This window comes from Amia ocellicauda, chromosome 14 (assembly GCF_036373705.1).
Source record: "Amia ocellicauda isolate fAmiCal2 chromosome 14, fAmiCal2.hap1, whole genome shotgun sequence".
NCBI classification, from domain to species: domain Eukaryota; kingdom Metazoa; phylum Chordata; class Actinopteri; order Amiiformes; family Amiidae; genus Amia; species Amia ocellicauda.
Window position 1 is genome coordinate 35,957,956 of NC_089863.1, and position 23,055 is coordinate 35,981,010.

Below are 23,055 nucleotides of genomic sequence, written 5' to 3' on the forward strand. Positions count from 1 at the left end.
TCTATCTGTCTGGAGGAGATATAATTGAAGAATTGTACACGTACCCGGCTACCTTCAACACGCTTTGCTGCACTGATATGTTTCCCTCCATTTTTCTTTTTTCTTTTGTTTTTTGCTGGAAGTTCCATCAATACCCTCCAGCCTTTAAGAGACATCATGCAGCCAGGCCTCTTGGCTTGAGACCACACCGTCCTGAAGACGCAAGATCTCGTCAGATCTCGGAAGCTAACGGGGCAGGGCCTGGTCAGTACTTGGATGGGTGACCTCCTGGAAATACCAGGTGCTGCAAGCTTTTTACGTCTCCTGGGTAACTTCATCATAGCTTTTAATACTCTCTTTCAGTCTGTAGGAGATATTATTGAAGAATTGTACACGTACCCGGCTACTTTCAAAACCCTTTGCTGCACTGATATTTTTCCCTCCATTTTTCTTTTTTCTTTTTTTTTTTGCTGGAAGTTCCGTCAATACCCGCCAGCCTTAAAGAGACATCATGCAGCCAGGCATCTCGGCTTGCGGCCACACCATCCTGAACGCACTTGATCTCGTGAGATCTCGGAAGCTAAACGAGGCAGGACCTGGTCAGTACATGAATGTGAGACCTCCTGGAAATACCTAGTGCTGCAAGCTTTTACGTCTCCTGGGTAACATTATCGTAGCTCTTAATACTCTCTCTCTGTCTGGAGGAGATATAATTGAAGTATTGTACACGTATCCAGCTACTGTCAACACCCTTTGCTGCACTGATATTTTTCCATCCATTTTTCTTTTTTCTTTTTTTATATTTTTTTTTTGCTGGAAGTTCCGTCAATACCCGCCAACCTTTAAGAGACATCATGCAGCCAGGCATCTCGGCTTGCGGCCACACCATCCTGAACTCGCCCGATCTCGACAGATCTTGGAAGCTAAACGGGGCAGGACCTGGTCAGTACATGAATGTGAGACTTCCTGGAAATACCTGGTGCTGCAAGCTTTTACGTCTCCTGGGTAACTTTATCGTAGCTCTTAATACTCTCTATCTGTCTGGAGGAGATATAATTGAAGTATTGTACACGTACCCAGCTACTGTAAACACCCTTTGCTGCACTGATATTTTTCCATCCATTTTTCTTTTTTTTTTTTTTTTTTGCTGGAAGTTCCGTCAATACCCGCCAACCTTTAAGAGACATCATGCAGCCAGGCCTCTTGGATTGCGGCCACACTGTCCTGAATGCACCCGATCTCATCAGATCTCGGAAGCTAAACGGGGCAGGGCCTGGTCAGTACTTGGATGGGAGACCTCCTAGAAATACCAGGTGCTGCAAGCCATTTACGTCTCCTGGGTAACTTCATCGTAGCTCTTAATACTCTCTTTCTGTCTCCAGGAGATATAATTGAAGAATTGTACACGTACCCGGCTACCTTCAACACGCTTTGCTGCACTGATATGTTTCCCTCCATTTTTCTTTTTTCTTTTGTTTTTTGCTGGAAGTTCCATCAATACCCTCCAGCCTTTAAGAGACATCATGCAGCCAGGCCTCTTGGCTTGAGACCACACCGTCCTGAAGACGCAAGATCTCGTCAGATCTCGGAAGAAATACTGGGCAGGGCCTGTTCAGTAATTGGATGGGTGACCTCCTGGAAATACCAGGTGCTGCAAGCCATTTACGTCTCCTGGGTAACTTCATCGTAGCTCTTAATACTCTCTATCTGTCTGGAGGAGATATAATTGAAGTATTGTACACGTACCCGGCTACTTTCAACAGCCTTTGCTGCACTGATATTTTTCCCTCCATTTTCCATTTTTTTTTTTTTTTTTTTTGCTGGAAGTTCCGTCAATACCCGCCAGCCTTTAAGAGACATCATGCAGCCAGGCCTCTTGGCTTGCGGCCACACCGTCCTGAACGCGCCCGATCTCATCAGATCTCGGAAGCTAACGGGGCAGGGCCTGGTCAGTACTTGGATGGGTGACCTCCTGGAAATACCAGGTGCTGCAAGCTTTTTACGTCTCCAGGGTAACTTCATCATAGCTCTTAATACTCTCTTTCAGTCTGTAGGAGATATTATTGAAGAATTGTACACGTACCCGGCTACTTTCAAAACCCTTTGCTGCACTGATATTTTTCCCTCCATTTTTCTTTTTTCTTTTTTTTTTTTGCTGGAAGTTCCGTCAATACCCGCCAGCCTTAAAGAGACATCATGCAGCCAGGCATCTCGGCTTGCGGCCACACCATCCTGAACGCGCTTGATCTCGTGAGATCTCGGAAGCTAAATGAGGCAGGACCTGGTCAGTACATGAATGTGAGACCTCCTGGAAATACCTAGTGCTGCAAGCTTTTACGTCTCCTGGGTAACTTTATCGTAGCTCTTAATACTCTCTCTCTGTCTGGAGGAGATATAATTGAAGTATTGTACACGTATCCAGCTACTGTCAACACCCTTTGCTGCACTGATATTTTTCCATCCATTTTTCTTTTTTCTTTTTTTATATTTTTTTTTTGCTGGAAGTTCCGTCAATACCCGCCAACCTTTAAGAGACATCATGCAGCCAGGCATCTCGGCTTGCGGCCACACCATCCTGAACTCGCCCGATCTCGACAGATCTTGGAAGCTAAACGGGGCAGGACCTGGTCAGTACATGAATGTGAGACCTCCTGGAAATACCTGGTGCTGCAAGCTTTTACGTCTCCTGGGTAACTTTATCGTAGCTCTTAATACTCTCTATCTGTCTGGAGGAGATATAATTGAAGTATTGTACACGTACCCAGCTACTGTAAACACCCTTTGCTGCACTGATATTTTTCCATCCATTTTTCTTTTTTTTTTTTTTTTTTGCTGGAAGTTCCGTCAATACCCGCCAACCTTTAAGAGACATCATGCAGCCAGGCCTCTCGGATTGTGGCCACACTGTCCTGAATGCACCCGATCTCATCAGATCTCGGAAGCTAAACGGGGCAGGGTCTGGTCAGTACTTGGATGGGAGACCTCCTAGAAATACCAGGTGCTGCAAGCCTTTTACGTCTCCTGGGTAACTTCATCGTAGCTCTTAATACTCTCTTTCTGTCTCCAGGAGATATAATTGAAGAATTGTACACGTACCCGGCTACCTTCAACACGCTTTGCTGCACTGATATGTTTCCCTCCATTTTTCTTTTTTCTTTTGTTTTTTGCTGGAAGTTCCATCAATACCCTCCAGCCTTTAAGAGACATCATGCAGCCAGGCCTCTTGGCTTGAGACCACACCGTCCTGAAGACGCAAGATCTCGTCAGATCTCGGAAGAAAAACTGGGCAGGGCCTGGTCAGTAATTGGATGGGTGACCTCCTGGAAATACCAGGTGCTGAAAGCTTTTTACATCTCCTGGGTAACTTCAGCGTAGCTCCTAATACTCTCTATCTGTCTGGAGGAGATATAATTGAAGTATTGTACACGTACCCGGCTACTTTCAACAGCCTTTGCTGCACTGATATTTTTCCGTCCATTTTCCATTTTTTTTTTTTTTTTTTTTTTTGCTGGAAGTTCCGTCAATACCCGCCAGCCTTTAAGAGACATCATGCAGCCAGGCCTCTTGGCTTGCGGCCACACCGTCCTGAACGCGCCCGATCTCATCAGATCTCGGAAGCTAACGGGGCAGGGCCTGGTCAGTACTTGGATGGGTGACCTCCTGGAAATACCAGGTGCTGCAAGCTTTTTACGTCTCCTGGGTAACTTCATCATAGCTCTTAATACTCTCTTTCAGTCTGTAGGAGATATTATTGAAGAATTGTACACGTACCCGGCTACTTTCAAAACCCTTTGCTGCACTGATATTTTTCCCTCCATTTTTCTTTTTTCTTTTTTTTTTTGCTGGAAGTTCCGTCAATACCCGCCAGCCTTGAAGAGACATCATGCAGCCAGGCATCTCGGCTTGCGGCCACACCATCCTGAACGCTCTTGATCTCGTGAGATCTCGGAAGCTAAACGAGGCAGGACCTGGTCAGTACATGAATGTGAGACCTCCTGGAAATACCTAGTGCTGCAAGCTTTTACGTCTCCTGGGTAACTTTATCGTAGCTCTTAATACTCTCTCTCTGTCTGGAGGAGATATAATTGAAGTATTGTACACGTATCCAGCTACTGTCAACACCCTTTGCTGCACTGATATTTTTCCATCCATTTTTCTTTTTTCTTTTTTTATATTTTTTTTTTGCTGGAAGTTCCGTCAATACCCGCCAACCTTTAAGAGACATCATGCAGCCAGGCATCTCGGCTTGCGGCCACACCATCCTGAACTCGCCCGATCTCGACAGATCTTGGAAGCTAAACGGGGCAGGACCTGGTCAGTACATGAATGTGAGACCTCCTGGAAATACCTGGTGCTGCAAGCTTTTATGTCTCCTGGGTAACTTTATCGTAGCTCTTAATACTCTCTATCTGTCTGGAGGAGATATAATTGAAGTATTGTACACGTACCCAGCTACTGTAAACACCCTTTGCTGCACTGATATTTTTCCATCCATTTTTCTTTTTTTTTTTTTTTTTTGCTGGAAGTTCCGTCAATACCCGCCAACCTTTAAGAGACATCATGCAGCCAGGCCTCTTGGATTGCGGCCACACTGTCCTGAATGCACCCGATCTCGTCAGATCTCGGAAGCTAAACGGGGCAGGGCCTGGTCAGTACTTGGATGGGAGACCTCCTAGAAATACCAGGTGCTGCAAGCCTTTGACGTCTCCTGGGTAACTTCATCGTAGCTCTTAATACTCTCTTTCTGTCTCCAGGAGATATAATTGAAGAATTGTACACGTACCCGGCTACTTTCAACACCCTTTCCTGCACTGATATTTTTCCCTCCATTTTTCTATTTTTTTTTTTTTTTTTTCTGCTGGAAATTCCGTCAATACCCGCCAGCCTTTAAGAGACATCATGCAGCCAGACATCTCGGCTTGCGGCCACACCGTCCTGAACGCGCCCGATCTCGTCAGATCTCGGAAGCTAAACGGGGCAGGACCTGGTCAGTACTTGAATGTGAGACCTCCTGGAAATACCTGGTGCTGCAAGCTTTTACGTCTCCTGGGTAACTTTATCGTAGCTCTTAATACTCTCTATCTGTCTGGAGGAGATATAATTGAAGAATTGTACACGTACCCGGCTACCTTCAACACGCTTTGCTGCACTGATATTTTTCCCTCCATTTTTCTTTTTTCTTTCGTTTTTTGCTGGAAGTTCCATCAATACCCTCCAGCCTTTAAGAGACATCATGCAGCCAGGCCTCTTGGCTTGAGACCACACCGTCCTGAAGACGCAAGATCTCGTCAGATCTCGGAAGAAAAACTGGGCAGGGCCTGGTCAGTAATTGGATGGGTGACCTCCTGGAAATACCAGGTGCTGAAAGCTTTTTACATCTCCTGGGTAACTTCAGCGTAGCTCTTAATACTCTCATTCAGTCTGGAGGAGATATAATTGAAGAATTGTACATGTACCCGGCTACTTTCAACACCCTGTCCTGCACTGATATTTTTCCCTCCATTTTTCTATTTATTTATTTTTTATTCTTTGCTGGAAGTTCCGTCAATACCCGCCAGCCTTTAAGAGACATCATGCAGCCCGGCCTCTTGGCTTGCGGCCACACCGTCCTGAACACGCCTGATCTCGTCAGATCTCGGAAGCTAAACGGGGCAGGGCCTGGTCAGTACTTGGATGGGAGACCTCCTGGAAATACCTAGTGCTGCAAGCTTTTACGTCTCCTGGGTAACTTTATCGTAGCTCTTAATACTCTCTATCTGTCTGGAGGAGATATAATTGAAGAATTGTACACGTACCCGGCTACCTTCAACACGCTTTGCTGCACTGATATTTTTCCCTCCATTTTTCTTTTTTCTTTTGTTTTTTCCTGGAAGTTCCATCAATACCCTCCAGCCTTTACGAGACATCATGCAGCCAGGCCTCTTGGCTTGAGGCCACACCGTCCTGAAGACGCAAGATCTCGTCAGATCTCGGAAGAAAAACTGGGCAGGGCCTCGTCAGTAATTGGATGGGTGACCTCCTGGAAATACCAGGTGCTGAAAGCTTTTTACATCTCCTGGGTAACTTCAGCGTAGCTCTTAATACTCTCATTCAGTCTGGAGGAGATATAATTGAAGTATTGTACACGTACCCGGCTACTTTCAACAGCCTTTGCTGCACTGATATTTTTCCCTCCATTTTCCATTTTTTTTTTTTTTTTTTTTGCTGGAAGTTCCGTCAATACCCGCCAGCCTTTAAGAGACATCATGCAGCCAGGCCTCTTGACTTGCGGCCACACCGTCCTGAACGCGCCCGATCTCATCAGATCTCGGAAGCTAACGGGGCAGGGCCTGGTCAGTACTTGGATGGGTGACCTCCTGGAAATACCAGGTGCTGCAAGCTTTTTACGTCTCCTGGGTAACTTCATCATAGCTCTTAATACTCTCTTTCAGTCTGTAGGAGATATTATTGAAGAATTGTACACGTACCCGGCTACTTTCAAAACCCTTTGCTGCACTGATATTTTTCCCTCCATTTTTCTTTTTTCTTTTTTTTTTTGCTGGAAGTTCCGTCAATACCCGCCAGCCTTAAAGAGACATCATGCAGCCAGGCATCTCGGCTTGCGGCCACACCATCCTGAACGCGCTTGATCTCGTGAGATCTCGGAAGCTAAACGAGTCAGGACCTGGTCAGTACATGAATGTGAGACCTCCTGGAAATACCTAGTGCTGCAAGCTTTTACGTCTCCTGGGTAACTTTATTGTAGCTCTTAATACTCTCTCTCTGTCTGGAGGAGATATAATTGAAGTATTGTACACGTATCCAGCTACTGTCAACACCCTTTGCTGCACTGATATTTTTCCATCCATTTTTCGTTTTTCTTTTTTTATATTTTTTTTTGCTGGAAGTTCCGTCAATACCCGCCAACCTTTAAGAGACATCATGCAGCCAGGCCTCTTGGATTGCGGCCACACTGTCCTGAATGCACCCGATCTCGTCAGATCTCGGAAGCTAAACGGGGCAGGGCCTGGTCAGTACTTGGATGGGAGACCTCCTACAAATACCAGGTGCTGCAAGCCTTTTACGTCTCCTGGGTAACTTCATCGTAGCTCTTAATACTCTCTTTCTGTCTCCAGGAGATATAATTGAAGAATTGTACACGTACCCGGCTACTTTCAACACCCTTTCCTGCACTGATATTTTTCCCTCCATTTTTCTATTTTTTTTTTTTTTTTTTTTGCTGGAAGTTCCGTCAATACCCGCCAGCCTTTAAGAGACATCATGCAGCCTGGCATCTCGGCTTGCGGCCACACCATCCTGAACGCGCTTGATCTCGTGAGATCTCGGAAGCTAAACGAGGCAGGACCTGGTCAGTACATGAATGTGAGACCTCCTGGAAATACCTAGTGCTGCAAGCTTTTACGTCTCCTGGGTAACTTTATCGTAGCTCTTAATACTCTCTCTCTGTCTGGAGGAGATATAATTGAAGTATTGTACACGTATCCAGCTACTGTCAACACCCTTTGCTGCACTGATATTTTTCCATCCATTTTTCTTTTTTCTTTTTTTATGTTTTTTTTTTGCTGGAAGTTCCGTCAATACCCGCCAACCTTTAAGAGACATCATGCAGCCAGGCCTCTTGGATTGCGGCCACACTGTCCTGAATGCACCCGATCTCGTCAGATCTCGGAAGCTAAACGGGGCAGGGCCTGGTCAGTACTTGGATGGGAGACCTCCTAGAAATACCAGGTGCTGCAAGCCTTTTACGTCTCCTGGGTAACTTCATCGTAGCTCTTAATACTCTCTTTCTGTCTCCAGGAGATATAATTGAAGAATTGTACACGTACCCGGCTACTTTCAACACCCTTTCCTGCACTGATATTTTTCCACCCATTTTTATTTTTTTTTTTATTTTTTTGCTGGAAGTTCCGTCAATACCCGCCAACCTTTAAGAGACATCATGCAGCCAGGCCTCTTGGCTTGCGGCCACACCGTCCTGAACGCGCCCGATCTCGTCAGATCTCGGAAGCTAAACGGGGCAGGGCCTGGTCAGTACTTGGATGGGAGACCTCCTAGAAATACCAGGTGCTGCAAGCCTTTTACGTCTATGGGTAACTTCATCGTAGCTCTTAATACTCTCTTTCTGTCTCCAGGAGATATAATTGAAGAATTGTACATGTACCCGGCTACTTTCAACACCCTTTCCTGCACTGATATTTTTCCCTCCATTTTTCTATTTTTTTTTTTTTTTTTTTTGCTGGAAATTCCGTCAATACCCGCCAGCCTTTAAGAGACATCATGCAGCCAGACATCTCGGCTTGCGGACACACCGTCCTGAACGTACCCGATCTCGTCAGATCTCGGAAGCTAAACGGGGCAGGACCTGGTCAGTACTTGAATGTGAGACCTCCTGGAAATACCTGGTGCTGCAAGCTTTTACGTCTCCTGGGTAACTTTATCGTAGCTCTTAATACTCTCTATCTGTCTGGAGGAGATATAATTGAAGAATTGTACACGTACCCGGCTACCTTCAACACGCTTTGCTGCACTGATATTTTTCCCTCCATTTTTCTTTTTTCTTTTGTTTTTTGCTGGAAGTTCCATCAATACCCTCCAGCCTTTAAGAGACATCATGCAGCCAGGCCTCTTGGCTTGAGACCACACCGTCCTGAAGACGCAAGATCTCGTCAGATCTCGGAAGAAAAACTGGGCAGGGCCTGGTCAGTAATTGGATGGGTGACCTCCTGGAAATACCAGGTGCTGAAAGCTTTTTACATCTCCTGGGTAACTTCAGCGTAGCTCTTAATACTCTCATTCAGTCTGGAGGAGATATAATTGAAGAATTGTACATGTACCCGGCTACTTTCAACACCCTGTCCTGCACTGATATTTTTCCCTCCATTTTTCTATTTATTTATTTTTTATTTTTTGCTGGAAGTTCCGTCAATACCCGCCAGCCTTTAAGAGACATCATGCAGCCCGGCCTCTTGGCTTGCGGCCACACCGTCCTGAACACGCCCGATCTCGTCAGATCTCGGAAGCTAAACGGGACAGGGCCTCGTCAGTACTTGGATGGGAGACCTCCTGGAAATACCTGGTGCTGCAAGCTTTTTACGTCTCCTGGGAAACTTCATCGTAGCTCTTAATACTCTCTATCTGTCTGGAGGAGATATAATTGAAGTATTGTACACGTACCCGGCTACTTTCAACAGCCTTTGCTGCACTGATATTTTTCCCTCCATTTTCCATTTTTTTTTTTTTTTTTTTTTCTGGAAGCTCCGTCAATACCCGCCAGCCTTTAAGAGACATCATGCAGCCAGGCCTCTTGGCTTGCGGCCACACCGTCCTGAACGCGCCCGATCTCATCAGATCTCGGAAGCTAACGGGGCAGGGCCTGGTCAGTACTTGGATGGGTGACCTCCTGGAAATACCAGGTGCTGCAAGTTTTTTACGTCTCCTGGGTAACTTCATCATAACTCTTAATACTCTCTTTCAGTCTGTAGGAGATATTATTGAAGAATTGTACACGTACCCGGCTACTTTCAAAACCCTTTGCTGCACTGATATTTTTCCCTCCATTTTTCTTTTTTCTTTTTTTTTTTGCTGGAAGTTCCGTCAATACCCGCCAGCCTTAAAGAGACATCATGCAGCCGGGCCTCTTGGCTTTCGGCCACACCGTCCTGAATGCGCATGATATCGTCAGATCTCGGAAGCTAAACGGGGCAGGACCTGGTCAGTACTTGAATGTGAGACCTCCTGGAAATACCAGGTGCTGCAAGCTTTTACGTCTCCTGGGTAACTTTATCGTAGCTCTTAATACTCTCTTTCAGTCTGCAGGAGATATAATTGAAGAATTGTACACGTACCCGGCTACTTTCAACACCTTTTCCTGCACTGATATTTTTCCCTCCATTTTTCTATTTTTTTTTTTCTGGAAGTTCCGTCAATACCCGCCAACTTTTAAGAGACATCATGCAGCCAGGCCTTTCGGCTTGTGGCCACACCGTCCTGAATGCGCCCGATCTCGTCAGATCTCGGAAGCTAAACGGGGCAGGGCCTGGTCAGTACTTGGATGGGAGACCTCCTAGAAATACCAGGTGCTGCAAGCTTTTTACGTCTCCTGGGTAACTTCATCGTAGCTCTTAATACTCTCTTTCTGTCTCCAGGAGATATAATTGAAGAATTGTACACGTACCCGGCTACTTTCAACACCCTTTGCTGCACTGGTATATTTCCCTCTAGTTTTCTTTTTATATTTTTGCTGGCAGTTCCGTCAATACCCGCCAGCCTTTAAGAGACATCATGCAGCCAGGCATCTCGGCTTGCGGCCACACCATCCTGAACGCGCCCGATCTCGTGAGATCTCGGAAGCTAAACGGGGCAGGACCTGGTCAGTACATGAATGTGAGACCTCCTGGAAATATCTAGTGCTGCAAGCTTTTACGTCTCCTGGGTAACTTTATCGTAGCTCTTAATACTCTCTCTCTGTCTGGAGGAGATATAATTGAAGTATTGTACACGTATCCAGTTACTGTCAACACCCTTTGCTGCACTGATATTTTTCCATCCATTTTTCTTTTTTCTTTTTTTATATTTTTTTATTGCTGGAAGTTCCGTCAATACCCGCCAACCTTTAAGAGACATCATGCAGCCAGGCATCTCGGCTTGCGGCCACACCATCCTGAACTCGCCCGATCTCGTCAGATCTTGGAAGCTAAACGGGGCAGGACCTGGTCAGTACTTGAATGTGAGACCTCCTGGAAATACCTGGTGCTGCAAGCTTTTACGTCTCCTGGGTAACTTTATCGTAGCTCTTAATACTCTCTATCTGTCTGGAGGAGATATAATTGAAGAATTGTACACGTACCCGGCTACCTTCAACACGCTTTGCTGCACTAATATTCTTCCCTCCATTTTTCTTTTTTCTTTTATTTATTCCTGGAAGTTCCATCAATACCCTCCAGCCTTTAAGAGACATCATGCAGCCAGGCCTCTTGGCTTGAGGCCACACCGTCCTGAAGACGCAAGATCTCGTCAGATCTCGGAAGAAAAACTGGGCAGGGCCTGGTCAGTAATTGGATGGGTGACCTCCTGGAAATACCAGGTGCTGAAAGCTTTTTACATCTCCTGGGTAACTTCAGCGTAGCTCTTAATACTCTCATTCAGTCTGGAGGAGATATAATTGAAGAATTGTACATGTACCCGGCTACTTTCAACACCCTGTCCTGCACTGATATTTTTCCCTCCATTTTTCTATTTTTTTTTTTTTTTTTTTTTTGCTGGAAGTTCCGTCAATACCCGCCAACTTTTAAGAGACATCATGCAGCCAGGCCTTTCGGCTTGTGGCCACACCGTCCTGAACACGTCCGATCTCGTCAGATCTCGGAAGCTAAACGGGGCAGGGCCTCGTCAGTACTTGGATGGGAGACCTCCTAGAAATACCAGGTGCTGCAAGCTTTTTACGTCTCCTGGGTAACTTCATCGTAGCTCTTAATACTCTCTTTCTGTCTCCAGGAGATATAATTGAAGAATTGTACACGTACCCTGCTACTTTCAACACCCTTTGCTGCACTGGTATATTTCCCTCTAGTTTTCTTTTTTTTTTTTTGCTGGCAGTTCCGTCAATACCCGCCACCCTTTAAGAGACATCATGCAGCCAGGCATCTCGGCTTGCGGCCACACCATCCTGAACGCGCCCGATCTCGTGAGATCTCGGAAGCTAAACGGGGCAGGACCTGGTCAGTACATGAATGTGAGACCTCCTGGAAATATCTAGTGTGCAAGCTTTTACGTCTCCTGGGTAACTTTATCGTAGCTCTTAATACTCTCTCTCTGTCTGGAGGAGATATAATTGAAGTATTGTACACGTATCCAGTTACTGTCAACACCCTTTGCTGCACTGATATTTTTCCATCCATTTTTCTTTTTTCTTTTTTTATATTTTTTTATTGCTGGAAGTTCCGTCAATACCCGCCAACCTTTAAGAGACATCATGCAGCCAGGCATCTCGGCTTGCGGCCACACCATCCTGAACTCGCCCGATCTCGTCAGATCTTGGAAGCTAAACGGGGCAGGACCTGGTCAGTACTTGAATGTGAGACCTCCTGGAAATACCTGGTGCTGCAAGCTTTTACGTCTCCTGGGTAACTTTATCGTAGCTCTTAATACTCTCTATCTGTCTGGAGGAGATATAATTGAAGAATTGTACACGTACCCGGCTACCTTCAACACGCTTTGCTGCACTGATATTCTTCCCTCCATTTTTCTTTTTTCTTTTATTTATTCCTGGAAGTTCCATCAATACCCTCCAGCCTTTAAGAGACATCATGCAGCCAGGCCTCTTGGCTTGAGGCCATACCGTCCTGAAGACGCAAGATCTCGTCAGATCTCGGAAGAAAAACTGGGCAGGGCCTGGTCAGTAATTGGATGGGTGACCTCCTGGAAATACCAGGTGCTGAAAGCTTTTTACATCTCCTGGGTAACTTCAGCGTAGCTCTTAATACTCTCATTCAGTCTGGAGGAGATATAAATGAAGAATTGTACATGTACCCGGCTACTTTCAACACCCTGTCCTGCACTGATATTTTTCCCTCCATTTTTCTATTTATTTATTTTTTATTTTTTGCTGGAAGTTCCGTCAATACCCGCCAGCCTTTAAGAGACATCATGCAGCCCTTTTGGCTTGCGGCCACACCGTCCTGAACACGCCCGATCTCGTCAGATCTTGGAAGCTAAACGGGGCAGGGCCTCGTCAGTACTTGGATGGGAGACCTCCTGGAAATACCAGGTGCTGCAAGTTTTTTACGTCTCCTGGGTAACTTCATCATAACTCTTAATACTCTCTTTCAGTCTGTAGGAGATATTATTGAAGAATTGTACACGTACCCGGCTACTTTCAAAACCCTTTGCTGCACTGATATTTTTCCCTCCATTTTTCTTTTTTCTTTTTTTTTTTGCTGGAAGTTCCGTCAATACCCGCCAGCCTTAAAGAGACATCATGCAGCCAGGCCTCTCGGCTTTCGGCCACACCGTCCTGAATGCGCATGATATCGTCAGATCTCGGAAGCTAAACGGGGCAGGACCTGGTCAGTACTTGAATGTGAGACCTCCTGGAAATACCAGGTGCTGCAAGCTTTTACGTCTCCTGGGTAACTTTATCGTAGCTCTTAATACTCTCTTTCAGTCTGCAGGAGATATAATTGAAGAATTGTACACGTACCCGGCTACTTTCAACACCCTTTCCTGCACTGATATTTTTCCCTCCATTTTTCTATTTTTTTTTTTTTTTTTTTTTGCTGGAAGTTCCGTCAATACCCGCCAGCCTTTAAGAGACATCATGCAGCCAGGCATCTCGGCTTGCGGCCACACCATCCTGAACGCGCCCGATCTCGTCAGATCTCGGAAGCTAAACGGGGCAGGACCTGGTCAGTACATGAATGTGAGACCTCCTGGAAATACCTAGTGCTGCAAGCTTTTACGTCACTTGGGTAACTTTATCGTAGCTCTTAATACTCTCTCTCTGTCTGGAGGAGATATAATTGAAGTATTGTACACGTATCCAGCTACTGTCAACACCCTTTGCTGCACTGATATTTTTCCATCCATTTTTCTTTTTTCTTTTTTTCTTTTTCTTTTTTGCTGGAAGTTCCGTCAATACCCGCCAACCTTTAAGAGACATCATGCAGCCAGGCCTTTCGGCTTGTGGCCACACCGTCCTGAACGCGCCCGATCTCGTAAGATCTTGAAAGCTAAACGGGGCAGGACCTGGTCAGTACTTGGATGGGAGACCTCCTGGAAATACCTGGTGCTGCAAGCTTTTACGTCTCCTGGGTAACTTTATCGTAGCTCTTAATACTCTCTTTCTGTCTGGAGGAGATATAATTGAAGTATTGTACACGTACCCAGCTACTGTCAACACCCTTTGCTGCACTGATATTTTTCCATCAATTTTTTTATTTTTATTATTATTTATTTTTTCTGCTGGAAGTTCCGTCAATACCCGCCAACCTTTAAGAGACATCATGCAGCCAGGCGTCTTGGCTTGCGGCCACACCGTCCTGAACGCGCCCCATCTCGTCAGCTCTCGGAAGCTAAACTGGGCAGGGCCTGGTCATTACTTGAATGTGAGACCTTCTGGAAATTCCAGGCGCTGCAAGCTTTTTTCGTCACCTGGGGAACTTCGTCGTAGCTTTTAATACTCTCTTTCTGTCTGGAGGAGATTTAATTGAAGAATTGTACACGTACCTGGCTACTTTCAACACCCTTTGCGGCACTGATTTTTTTCCCTCCGTTTTTCTTTTTTTCTTTTTTTTTTTTATTTGCTGGAAGTTCCGTCAATACCCGCCAGCCTTTAAGAGACATCATGCAGCCAGGCCTCTCGGCTTGCGGCCACACCGTCCTGAACGCGCCCGATCTTGTCAGATCTCGGAAGCTGAACGGGGCAGGGCCTGGTCAGTACTTGGACGGGTGACCTCCTGGAAATACCAGGTGCTGCAAGCTTTTATCGTCACTTGGGTAACTTCATCGTAGCTCTAAATACTCTCTTTCTGTCTGGAGGAGATATAATTGAAGTATTGTACACGTACCCGGCTACTTTCACCACTCTTTGCTGCAGTGATATTTTTCCCTCCATTTTTCTTTTTTCTTTTTTATTTTGCTGGAAGTTCCGTCAATACCCTCCAGCCTTTAAGAGACATCATGCAGCCAGGCCTCTTGCTTGCGACCACACCGTCCTGAGCGCGACCGATCTCATCAGATCCCGGAAGCTAAACGAGGCAGGGCCTGTTCAGTACTTGGATGGGTGACCTCCTGGAAATACCAGGTGCTGCAAGCTTTTTACGTCTTCTGGGTAACTTCATTGTAGCTCTTAATACTCTCTTTCAGTCTGGAGGAGATATAATTGAAGAATTGTACATGTACCCGGCTACTTTCAACACCCTTTCCTGCACTGATATTTTTCCCTCCATTTTTCTATTTTTTTTTTTTTTTTTTTTGCTAGAAGTTCCGTCAATACCCGCCAGCCTTTAAGAGACATCATGCACCCAGGCCTCTTGGCTTGCGGCCACACCGTCCTCAACGCCCCCAATCTCTTCAGATCTCGGAAGCTAAACGGGGCAGGGCCTGGTCAGTACTTGGATTGTTGACCTCCTGGAAATACCAGGTGCTGCAAGCTTTTTACGTCTCCTGGGTAACTTCATCGTAGCTCTTAATACTCTCTTTCAGTCTGGAGGAGATATAATTGAAGAATTGTACACGTACCCGGCTACTTTCAACACCCTTTCCTGCACTGATATTTTTCCCTCCATTTTTCTATTTTTTTTTTTTTTTTTTTGCTGGAAATTCCGTCAATACCCGCCAGCCTTTAAGAGACATCATGCAGCCAGGCGTCTCGGCTTGTGGCCACACCGTCCTGAACGCGCCTGATCTCGTCAGATCTCAGAAACTAAACGGGGCAGGACCTGGTCAGTACTTGGATGGGAGACCTCCTGGAAGTATCAGGTGCTGCCAGCTTTTTACGTCTGCTGGGTAACTTTATCGTAGCTCTTAATACTCTCTTTCAGTCTGGAGGAGATATAATTGAAATATTGTACACGTACCTGGTTACTTTCAACACCCTTTGCTGCACTGATATTTTTCCCTCCATTTTTCTTTTTTCATTTTTTTTTGCTGGAAGTTCTGTCAATACCCTCCAGCCATTTAGAGACATCATGCAGCCAGGCCTCTTGGCTTGCGGCCACACCGTCCTGAACGCGCCCGATCTCGTCAGACCTTGGAAACTAAACGGGCCAGGGCCTGGTTAGTACTTGGATGGGTGACCTCCTGGAAATACCAGGTGATGCAAGCTTTTTACGTATCCTGTGTAACTTCATCGTAGCTCTTAATACTCTCTTTCAGTCTGGAGGAGATATAATTGAAGAATTGTACACGTACCCGGCTACTTTCAACACCCTTTGCTGCACTGATATTTTTCCCTCCGTTTTTCTTTTTTTTTTTTTTTTGCTGGAAGTTCCATCAATACCCTCCAGCCTTTAAGAGACATCATACAGCCAGGCCTCTTGGCTTGCAACCACACCGTCCTGAACGCGCCCCATCTCGTCAGATCTCGGAAGCTAAACGGGGCAGGGCCTGGTCATTACTTGAATGTGGGACCTCCTGGAAATACCTGGTTCTGCAAGCTTTTTACGTCTCCTGGGTAACTTTATCGTAGCTCTTAATACTCTCTTTCTGTCTGGAGGAGATATAATTGAAGTATTGTACACGTACCTGGCTACTTTCAACATCCTTTGCTGCACTGATATTTTTCCCTCCGTTTTTCTTTTTTTTTTTTTTTTGCTGGAAGTTCCGTCAATACCCGCCAACCATTAAGAGACATCATGCAGCCAGGCCTCTCGGCTTGTGTCCACACCGTCCTGAACGCGCTCGATCTCGTCAGATCGCGTAAGCTGAACGGGGCAGGTCCTGGTCAGTACTTGGATGGGTGACCTACTGGAAATACCAGGTGCTGCAAGCTTTATACGTCTCTTGGGTAACTTCATCGTAGCTCGTAATACTCTCTTTCAGGCTAGAGGAGAAATAATTGAAGAATTGTACACATACCCGGCTACTTTCAACACCCTTTGCTGCACTGATATTTTTCCCTCCATTTTTCTTTTTGCCGGAAGTTCCGTCAATACCCTCCAGCCTTTAAGAGACATCATGCAGCCAGCTCTCTAGGCTTGCGGCCACACTGACCTGAACGTGCCCGATCTTGTCAGATCTCGGAAGCTAAACGGGGCAGGGCCTGATCAGTACTTGGATGGGTGACCTACTGGAAATACCAGGTGCTGCAAGCTTTTTAGTCTCCTGAGTAACTTCATTGTAGCTCTTAATACTCTCTTTCTGTCTGGAGGTGTTATAATTGAGGATTTGTACACGTACCCGGCTACTTTCAACACCATTTGCTGCACTGGTATTTTTCCCTCCATTTTTCTTTTTTTTGCTGGAAGTTCCGTCAATACCCGCCAGCCTTTAAGAGATATCATGCAGCCAGGCTTTTTGGCTTGCGGCCACACCGTCCTGAACGGGGCAGGGCCTGATCAGTATTTGGATTGGTGACCTCCTGGAAAAACTAGGTACTGCAAGCTTTTTACGTCTCCTGGGTAACTTCATCGTAGCTCTTAATACTCTTACTTAATACCAGCAGCCACTTAGCAGGTGTAGCAATAGAAGCTCAGCCTGGGGAGACTGGATTTAGCATTTCCTCTCCATTTTGATAACTATCCATAATCATTTCTGCAAAATACTTCTATGATACCTATGTATGTTTTTTACTTGTACTATATTATACTATCAAGTATCAGTGTACACATACAATGTGACCTGTTACATTAATACAGAGGCCACGGAAGGCCAGATCACTAATAGCCACTGTCCCCTGATATTACACTTTTTTACAATCACTTTGGCACTCATTTCAGAACCTTGATGTCATTTTTCAAAACTCTAGACACTAAACTCACACCCGATGATCAAAATGCACATTTTTCAAAACTCTAACACTTTTTTACAATTGCTTGGATACAATACACATCAACCTCAGATCATTTGTTCATTGAACTAAAATGACACAACTTAACATCAAAGTATTACCATTTCAAAATGCAATTCACACATTACATCTGAGATCACTGTCTATTCATTTCATTACAAAGATCTAACTATCAATTGATACAGCTGCTCAAAATGATAAGTGACTGTTGCATTACTCTTAATGCATAGTTTTATGGAAACTGACAAACAGTATTCCATGTTTCGATCATGAAAGTTTCAGGATAATGAGATCCATTGACATCAATAAACGAGGAGCATGAACCAGTTGGACTACATTATCTATGGATGTAATATTTCATCATCATTCATCATCATGTAGCACTTTTCCACACCATGTTTGCAGTGTGGAAGGAAAGTTAGAAATTTTTTCTCTAATACCTGTTTTTCTCTCTTGTATACTTAAGAAAGATAAGGTCAAGCTAGAAGGTCAGGCCAGAAGGTAGTTTGATTTCTGTTTGTTATTTACGATGAGAATCTTGGAGACAATGTCAAACAGTATGATTGAAGTGCCTGCTCCCTAATCCATGTGTTGATCTATGAACTCTGTCCTATAATGATATAAATTCTGCTTAGCTAACTTTTAAGATAACATAGTAATGACTTTCTGATTATAACCAGCTCTTTGATTTTTGTGTATAAAAGCTCTGACTGTTAAAATGAAGGCAGAGCGACTTTGGGATCTACTTGAGTCACTGTTCCTCTCCACGCTGCGTGTATTAAAGGCATTGCAACTAACGCTCCAACCTGGTTGAAGATGATTGTTCTTCCACATCAGATTTGACATTACTGTATGTATGCAGGCCCTTGTAATTGCTTTTCCAATACTGCCAACTGGTTATTGATGATTGATTTCACATTGTGGTACGAGTATCGAGTGAAATGAGTGCTATCCACCCCAGCAACACAGTGATAACATGGAGCCGGCAAGTCATCCAGGTCACAATAGAGGTCAAGCAGTGGGAGGAGGAAGACGTGGTGGTCAAAGGAATGGAAGGGGACATGCACCCCTTCTGAGAGGTGGTCGTGGGCCTCGTCATAGAGGAGGGCTTAGGCCTCACCAGAGAGGCAGCCATGGGCCTCATTTGAGAGGTGTTGGGGGAACGTGGTAGAGGACAAGGCCACGGACCAGACAGCGGCAGCAACAGCAAATAGTGTCCAGTGAAATCCGAGAAATAGTTGTAGAGCATGTTGTAAATCATGGCATGACCATGACTGAGGCAGCTACAATGATTCAATCAAACCTCAGAATCAACTCAGGATCAACTGTGGCCTCAATCATCAGAAATTTCCGTACTGAGAAGCGGCAAGTCTTCAGCATGCACTAAACATTAGGCTACTCTCAATTGTCAAATGACTGTATACTGCATACCAATGTGTAGCACAGAGTATAGTGTGCCTTTTGAAAGAAATGCAGACAGAGTGAAGCAGCTGATGACTGAGCATGTTCAGGTATGTTCAGTTTCAAGATGCCTCTTGTGAAAAATGGTTGTGAGAACCTGAACCTGAACACAGGGCTGATGGAAATTCAGAAGTACAGTAATCAATCCTTTGTTTTACACTAAGCCAGGTGAGGAACACTGCAGTTGACATTTTACTGTAGTTTTGTTCTTTTTTGTAGCTAATTATTGTTGCATGGCTTCAAAGAAACCTATGGTGTGATTTGATTGTATTGCATCAATACATTTCAGATTTTGTTCAATGATTCCACTGTGTCTGTAGTATTCTCTCTACTAGTCCTTTTACAGTGATGTATTTATGTGTAGTACCATAATGAAACATGTATCACATATTTTGTACTACAATATTTAATGATTGTACGAACAACTACACAGTGAAACTATCGGTATCTTCTGTGTGGGTGATCTAAATAAATGTTACTATGGTATTTCATGATAAATGAATTATTTGAACCAACAAGTCTGCAAGTGCAAGGTTTCTTTAAAGATATGAATGCACAATGCAATGTTTTGAACATTGGACAGCCTGTGTTACAAGTGATGACCGTTTTGAGTTTTGTGTCTAGAGTTTTGAAAAATGACATCAAGGTTCTGAAATTAGTGACAAAGTGATTGTAAAAAACTGTATATTCATCCTATTTAATGTGCTCTTTTAAAATGTACTTTTCTTTTTTATGTTGCCATTTCTGTTCTACCAATGTTTCAGTTGTTAGCCAAAGATTGACAGAGTACATCTCATACACACAGGCCAGACAGCAAGGATTTCTTTTTGAAATTCAATTACAAATGCTGCATGAACTCATCAATACGATTAGAGCTCCTGAAAGCAATATAACTAACTCACTCTACAGCATCTCATTAGCAGTGAAAAGAAACCAAGAAAGTTGGGACAGTCGACTGTTTACCACTATGTAACATCACCTTTTCTTTTAATAACACTTATTAAGCACTTGGGCACTGAAGACACCACTTGGTTAAGTTTAGCAAGTGGGATTTCCCCCCATTCATCCATTATGCATTTCCTCAGCTGCGCAACTGCACAGGGCCTTCGTTGTCTTAATTTGCACTTCATAGTGCGCCACACATTCTCAATTCGGAGACAGGTCAGGACTGCAGGCAGGCCATGCTAGCACCCGCACTCTCTGCCTATGCAACCATGCGCTTGAAATCTGGGCAGAATGTGGTTTGGCGTTATCCTGCTGAAAAATGCAGGGATGTCCCTGGAAAAGACGATGTCTGGATGGCAGCATATGTTGCTCCAAAATGTGTACATCTCTTTCTGCAAAAATGGTGCCCTCACAGATGTGCGAGTTACATGACAGACAGACACTCATACACACTGTCACACCCACACAAACACATACACTTTCACACAGACACACACACACATACATACATACATACATACATATATAAGGAAAAGAAACAATACATTTAAAAATCACAAAAAGATGTAATAAAGTACAGAAAATCTAAATGTAATAAAATGTGATCTTTAATACACACAAATATGTATGGCTGGTCGGATGCGTCTTGGACTCGGGTTCCTCTTCATTACGTATAATGCTTTTGCCTTTTGCTATAGCTTTCCGTGGAGGGGATCGTGGGTGAGTTTGTACCATTCTTGGGAGGCTCTGCCTTGTTGGGGCGGAGCTGTGATCCAGGTGAACAGCAGATCGGACATAGGTGGGCATGTGGGCGGAGGAGGAAGGCCGGTCAAGCAAATAAGCTTGCTAAGGTACGCAGCAGCAGCAAGCAGCCCCACCATCCAGTCAGCCAGCCAGTCTGGCTGGCAGTGACTGAGTGGTTGACAGACGGCAAGCAACGGAATGTACGTGCTCTGTGATGTCATAGGAGTCACCTGAGAGAGATGTTTGTGATGTCATCGCTGAGCTGGCTGGCTCTGTGTGTCTTGCTGGCTGTGTGTGTGTGTGTGAGAGAGAGAGAGACTTTTTGACTTTTATCAGACTTCATTGCCTGTTTGCAACACGCAATAATTCATACAAAAGAAAATAAATAAATAAATAAAAAATAGTGTTCCCCTTTGTTTGTCTCCCCCCAACAAGCATTAACTCCGCCACTGATCTGTACACTTTTAAAGAAAGCAACCCAATACACACAACAAAACAACCATCAAATACTAAACCCTATAAATGAATTACATAATAAAAACCAACTCCCCGTCATACAATTCACAAAGGGCATCATTAATACACCAGACCTGTTCAAAACTCTCCAAATCATTCATCAGCCTGTAATAGTTAAACTCTAGTCTGACCCTGCACTTGACCAGCATGGCAAACACTCTCACTGCATCCTCACTGCCCTCCCCACACACTCTGTTCTTCCTAGTCTTATAGACGGCCATTTTAGCCTGGCCCAGCAAGAAGTTTACCAGCTGGTCCACATGTTTGGTCCTTCTGGTGTATCGCGCCCCTAAAATAAAAACCTTTGTGTTAAAAATCAGGTTAAGATCAGTAAAAAGACGAGTTAAAAGACTAAAAATGGGTGACAACCGAGAGCAAGTGCTGAAACAGTGAAACACGGTCTCTCTCTGAGCACAGAATGGGCAGGCGTCGGACACAGCAGGGTTAAGAACAGTAATAAAAGAATTGACAGCAATAATGGTGTGTAACACCCTCCACTGCAGATTGCCAGCTCTCTTATTGAGGGGGGCTTGTACAGGCTTCTCCAGGCGGGCGCAGTGTCTTCCCCCAGCCCCAGCCTGTAAAGTAATTTTAGGAATCACAAAGAAACAGTTGAAAGTGCTAAATAAGTATTTTGATGCACCATATTAATTTAGGAAATTTACATGTTGTTTTTCATCAGCTTCTGTATCTGATGGCTCCACATCACTGGCTGGATTGACAGCAACGACACTCTAAAAAAAGAAGTGTTAAGTTTGAGCATTCAGGACTTGTTTTGAAGATCCTGAATATCACTGGTCCACAATTTATCTGTGAAACTATGGGTTAATCTCCATATACAAAATACTTTTCACACACACTTTAAATTTACAACTAAATTTACATGTTGATGTCTTTCGTCAGCTTCTGTATTTGATGGCTCAATATAACTGGTTGCATTAACAGCAACGGCACACTACAAGAAAATAACATTATATTTAAACATTCAGGACTGGTTTAGCATCACCTCGAATATCCCTAGCCCTTGAGGTCGATTGTTATTGTGGTCTTCAAGACCAGTGCTTCTCAACCTTAGTCCTGGAGGAGGCCCACTGTCTGCTGATTTTCATTACAACAACATTGTAGGTTATATCAGTGACTGTGGTCCTAAAGTACCCCTATGCCTGCTGTTTTTTTTCCAGTTGAGCTCTTAATTACCTAATTGGCTTAACTGAAGCCATTTAACCCTTTTCCCAGGTCTTTGGTTGTTGATGAGTTACAAAGAGCTGGATTGTGGCCCGCCATGACTGGAAGTGAAGAACACTCACTCTAGGCCTTTAACTTAATGTTCATATGTAGGGGCCTATCCATCTGATTTGTTTTTGCACATTTATTAACAGAAAAATTGATGGTACGTGAAATCATCTGAGCTGAAAAATATAATGTTCCACCAATAATAAAATAAATGTATTAATTAAAATTATAGAGATAATAGAATGTTCACAGATTATTAGTTCAGAAAACAAAATATTTTTTTATATCTTAAATAGAATTAACACTCAAATCAGTTGTAGGGTAAACAAGGTCTATTTTTTGGATTGATTTTATAATTATACATGTATGGCTACATGAAGCTTACCTGAGAATCTGATATTTTAGTAACTTTGTTGCTTCTTGTTGGGTAGTCCACGTTTGCCGCCGTTCTTTTTCTGTAAATGTAAATCAAAAGGCAATAATTACATACTGTAATTAAAATACAAAAAGTATAAACATTGTATTATTATTTTTGTATCCTGTTTCTCCATCTCGATGCTGTTCTTTTTGGAATTGCATATCTAGGTTTACTTAAATACTGTTTATAAGATTGTAAACTCATCATCCAAATTTCTTCATTTGCCAAACTTTATGTAGTGCGCTTGCAGTTT

The 23,055-nt window shown here is 44.2% G+C and overlaps 13 non-coding genes and 36 pseudogenes across 13 annotated transcripts; all 49 read left to right on the forward strand.

Annotated features, from left to right (window-relative positions):
* The first annotated feature begins 174 nt into the window (after positions 1-174).
* LOC136768976 (uncharacterized) lies at positions 175-292 on the forward strand (annotated as a pseudogene).
* Positions 293-508: 216 nt separating this feature from the next.
* LOC136769005 (uncharacterized) lies at positions 509-627 on the forward strand (annotated as a pseudogene).
* A 224-nt stretch (positions 628-851) lies between these two features.
* Positions 852-970, forward strand: LOC136768988 (uncharacterized; annotated as a pseudogene).
* Positions 971-1,185: 215 nt separating this feature from the next.
* On the forward strand, positions 1,186-1,304 carry LOC136769094 (5S ribosomal RNA). Its single transcript, XR_010822074.1, has one exon. It is a non-coding gene; the product is annotated as a 5S ribosomal RNA (ribosomal RNA).
* A 554-nt stretch (positions 1,305-1,858) lies between these two features.
* Positions 1,859-1,976, forward strand: LOC136769141 (5S ribosomal RNA). Its single transcript, XR_010822119.1, has one exon. It is a non-coding gene; the product is annotated as a 5S ribosomal RNA (ribosomal RNA).
* A 217-nt stretch (positions 1,977-2,193) lies between these two features.
* Positions 2,194-2,312, forward strand: LOC136769089 (uncharacterized; annotated as a pseudogene).
* A 224-nt stretch (positions 2,313-2,536) lies between these two features.
* LOC136768941 (uncharacterized) lies at positions 2,537-2,655 on the forward strand (annotated as a pseudogene).
* Positions 2,656-2,870: 215 nt separating this feature from the next.
* On the forward strand, positions 2,871-2,989 carry LOC136769330 (uncharacterized; annotated as a pseudogene).
* Positions 2,990-3,205: 216 nt separating this feature from the next.
* LOC136769082 (uncharacterized) lies at positions 3,206-3,324 on the forward strand (annotated as a pseudogene).
* A 222-nt stretch (positions 3,325-3,546) lies between these two features.
* LOC136769152 (5S ribosomal RNA) lies at positions 3,547-3,664 on the forward strand. Its single transcript, XR_010822126.1, has one exon. It is a non-coding gene; the product is annotated as a 5S ribosomal RNA (ribosomal RNA).
* A 216-nt stretch (positions 3,665-3,880) lies between these two features.
* LOC136769054 (uncharacterized) lies at positions 3,881-3,999 on the forward strand (annotated as a pseudogene).
* Positions 4,000-4,223: 224 nt separating this feature from the next.
* LOC136768942 (uncharacterized) lies at positions 4,224-4,342 on the forward strand (annotated as a pseudogene).
* A 215-nt stretch (positions 4,343-4,557) lies between these two features.
* LOC136769217 (5S ribosomal RNA) lies at positions 4,558-4,676 on the forward strand. The gene has a single exon (XR_010822175.1). It is a non-coding gene; the product is annotated as a 5S ribosomal RNA (ribosomal RNA).
* A 220-nt stretch (positions 4,677-4,896) lies between these two features.
* On the forward strand, positions 4,897-5,015 carry LOC136769371 (uncharacterized; annotated as a pseudogene).
* Positions 5,016-5,230: 215 nt separating this feature from the next.
* LOC136769084 (uncharacterized) lies at positions 5,231-5,349 on the forward strand (annotated as a pseudogene).
* Positions 5,350-5,570: 221 nt separating this feature from the next.
* Positions 5,571-5,689, forward strand: LOC136769277 (5S ribosomal RNA). Its single transcript, XR_010822233.1, has one exon. It is a non-coding gene; the product is annotated as a 5S ribosomal RNA (ribosomal RNA).
* Positions 5,690-6,242: 553 nt separating this feature from the next.
* On the forward strand, positions 6,243-6,360 carry LOC136769261 (5S ribosomal RNA). Its single transcript, XR_010822218.1, has one exon. It is a non-coding gene; the product is annotated as a 5S ribosomal RNA (ribosomal RNA).
* Positions 6,361-6,576: 216 nt separating this feature from the next.
* LOC136769063 (uncharacterized) lies at positions 6,577-6,695 on the forward strand (annotated as a pseudogene).
* A 223-nt stretch (positions 6,696-6,918) lies between these two features.
* LOC136769282 (5S ribosomal RNA) lies at positions 6,919-7,037 on the forward strand. Its single transcript, XR_010822238.1, has one exon. It is a non-coding gene; the product is annotated as a 5S ribosomal RNA (ribosomal RNA).
* Positions 7,038-7,257: 220 nt separating this feature from the next.
* On the forward strand, positions 7,258-7,376 carry LOC136769053 (uncharacterized; annotated as a pseudogene).
* A 224-nt stretch (positions 7,377-7,600) lies between these two features.
* Positions 7,601-7,719, forward strand: LOC136769218 (5S ribosomal RNA). The gene has a single exon (XR_010822176.1). It is a non-coding gene; the product is annotated as a 5S ribosomal RNA (ribosomal RNA).
* Positions 7,720-7,936: 217 nt separating this feature from the next.
* LOC136769269 (5S ribosomal RNA) lies at positions 7,937-8,055 on the forward strand. The gene has a single exon (XR_010822225.1). It is a non-coding gene; the product is annotated as a 5S ribosomal RNA (ribosomal RNA).
* A 219-nt stretch (positions 8,056-8,274) lies between these two features.
* On the forward strand, positions 8,275-8,393 carry LOC136769524 (uncharacterized; annotated as a pseudogene).
* A 215-nt stretch (positions 8,394-8,608) lies between these two features.
* LOC136769085 (uncharacterized) lies at positions 8,609-8,727 on the forward strand (annotated as a pseudogene).
* A 221-nt stretch (positions 8,728-8,948) lies between these two features.
* On the forward strand, positions 8,949-9,067 carry LOC136769225 (5S ribosomal RNA). The gene has a single exon (XR_010822183.1). It is a non-coding gene; the product is annotated as a 5S ribosomal RNA (ribosomal RNA).
* Positions 9,068-9,286: 219 nt separating this feature from the next.
* LOC136769234 (5S ribosomal RNA) lies at positions 9,287-9,404 on the forward strand. The gene has a single exon (XR_010822191.1). It is a non-coding gene; the product is annotated as a 5S ribosomal RNA (ribosomal RNA).
* Positions 9,405-9,620: 216 nt separating this feature from the next.
* LOC136769048 (uncharacterized) lies at positions 9,621-9,739 on the forward strand (annotated as a pseudogene).
* Positions 9,740-9,948: 209 nt separating this feature from the next.
* LOC136768947 (5S ribosomal RNA) lies at positions 9,949-10,067 on the forward strand. The gene has a single exon (XR_010822050.1). It is a non-coding gene; the product is annotated as a 5S ribosomal RNA (ribosomal RNA).
* A 211-nt stretch (positions 10,068-10,278) lies between these two features.
* Positions 10,279-10,397, forward strand: LOC136768921 (uncharacterized; annotated as a pseudogene).
* A 224-nt stretch (positions 10,398-10,621) lies between these two features.
* Positions 10,622-10,740, forward strand: LOC136769565 (uncharacterized; annotated as a pseudogene).
* Positions 10,741-10,955: 215 nt separating this feature from the next.
* Positions 10,956-11,074, forward strand: LOC136769028 (uncharacterized; annotated as a pseudogene).
* Positions 11,075-11,296: 222 nt separating this feature from the next.
* LOC136769522 (uncharacterized) lies at positions 11,297-11,415 on the forward strand (annotated as a pseudogene).
* A 211-nt stretch (positions 11,416-11,626) lies between these two features.
* On the forward strand, positions 11,627-11,744 carry LOC136769087 (uncharacterized; annotated as a pseudogene).
* A 224-nt stretch (positions 11,745-11,968) lies between these two features.
* On the forward strand, positions 11,969-12,087 carry LOC136769566 (uncharacterized; annotated as a pseudogene).
* A 215-nt stretch (positions 12,088-12,302) lies between these two features.
* LOC136768980 (uncharacterized) lies at positions 12,303-12,421 on the forward strand (annotated as a pseudogene).
* A 217-nt stretch (positions 12,422-12,638) lies between these two features.
* Positions 12,639-12,757, forward strand: LOC136769461 (uncharacterized; annotated as a pseudogene).
* Positions 12,758-12,973: 216 nt separating this feature from the next.
* LOC136769049 (uncharacterized) lies at positions 12,974-13,092 on the forward strand (annotated as a pseudogene).
* A 220-nt stretch (positions 13,093-13,312) lies between these two features.
* LOC136769631 (uncharacterized) lies at positions 13,313-13,431 on the forward strand (annotated as a pseudogene).
* Positions 13,432-13,655: 224 nt separating this feature from the next.
* LOC136769448 (uncharacterized) lies at positions 13,656-13,774 on the forward strand (annotated as a pseudogene).
* A 223-nt stretch (positions 13,775-13,997) lies between these two features.
* Positions 13,998-14,116, forward strand: LOC136769035 (uncharacterized; annotated as a pseudogene).
* Positions 14,117-14,338: 222 nt separating this feature from the next.
* On the forward strand, positions 14,339-14,457 carry LOC136769413 (uncharacterized; annotated as a pseudogene).
* Positions 14,458-14,672: 215 nt separating this feature from the next.
* Positions 14,673-14,791, forward strand: LOC136769654 (uncharacterized; annotated as a pseudogene).
* A 220-nt stretch (positions 14,792-15,011) lies between these two features.
* Positions 15,012-15,130, forward strand: LOC136768882 (uncharacterized; annotated as a pseudogene).
* A 219-nt stretch (positions 15,131-15,349) lies between these two features.
* LOC136769540 (uncharacterized) lies at positions 15,350-15,468 on the forward strand (annotated as a pseudogene).
* A 215-nt stretch (positions 15,469-15,683) lies between these two features.
* LOC136769459 (uncharacterized) lies at positions 15,684-15,802 on the forward strand (annotated as a pseudogene).
* Positions 15,803-16,016: 214 nt separating this feature from the next.
* LOC136769033 (uncharacterized) lies at positions 16,017-16,135 on the forward strand (annotated as a pseudogene).
* A 214-nt stretch (positions 16,136-16,349) lies between these two features.
* On the forward strand, positions 16,350-16,468 carry LOC136768982 (uncharacterized; annotated as a pseudogene).
* A 203-nt stretch (positions 16,469-16,671) lies between these two features.
* LOC136769473 (uncharacterized) lies at positions 16,672-16,790 on the forward strand (annotated as a pseudogene).
* Positions 16,791-20,539: 3,749 nt separating this feature from the next.
* LOC136769189 (U5 spliceosomal RNA) lies at positions 20,540-20,654 on the forward strand. Its single transcript, XR_010822147.1, has one exon. It is a non-coding gene; the product is annotated as a U5 spliceosomal RNA (small nuclear RNA).
* Positions 20,655-23,055: the final 2,401 nt, after the last annotated feature.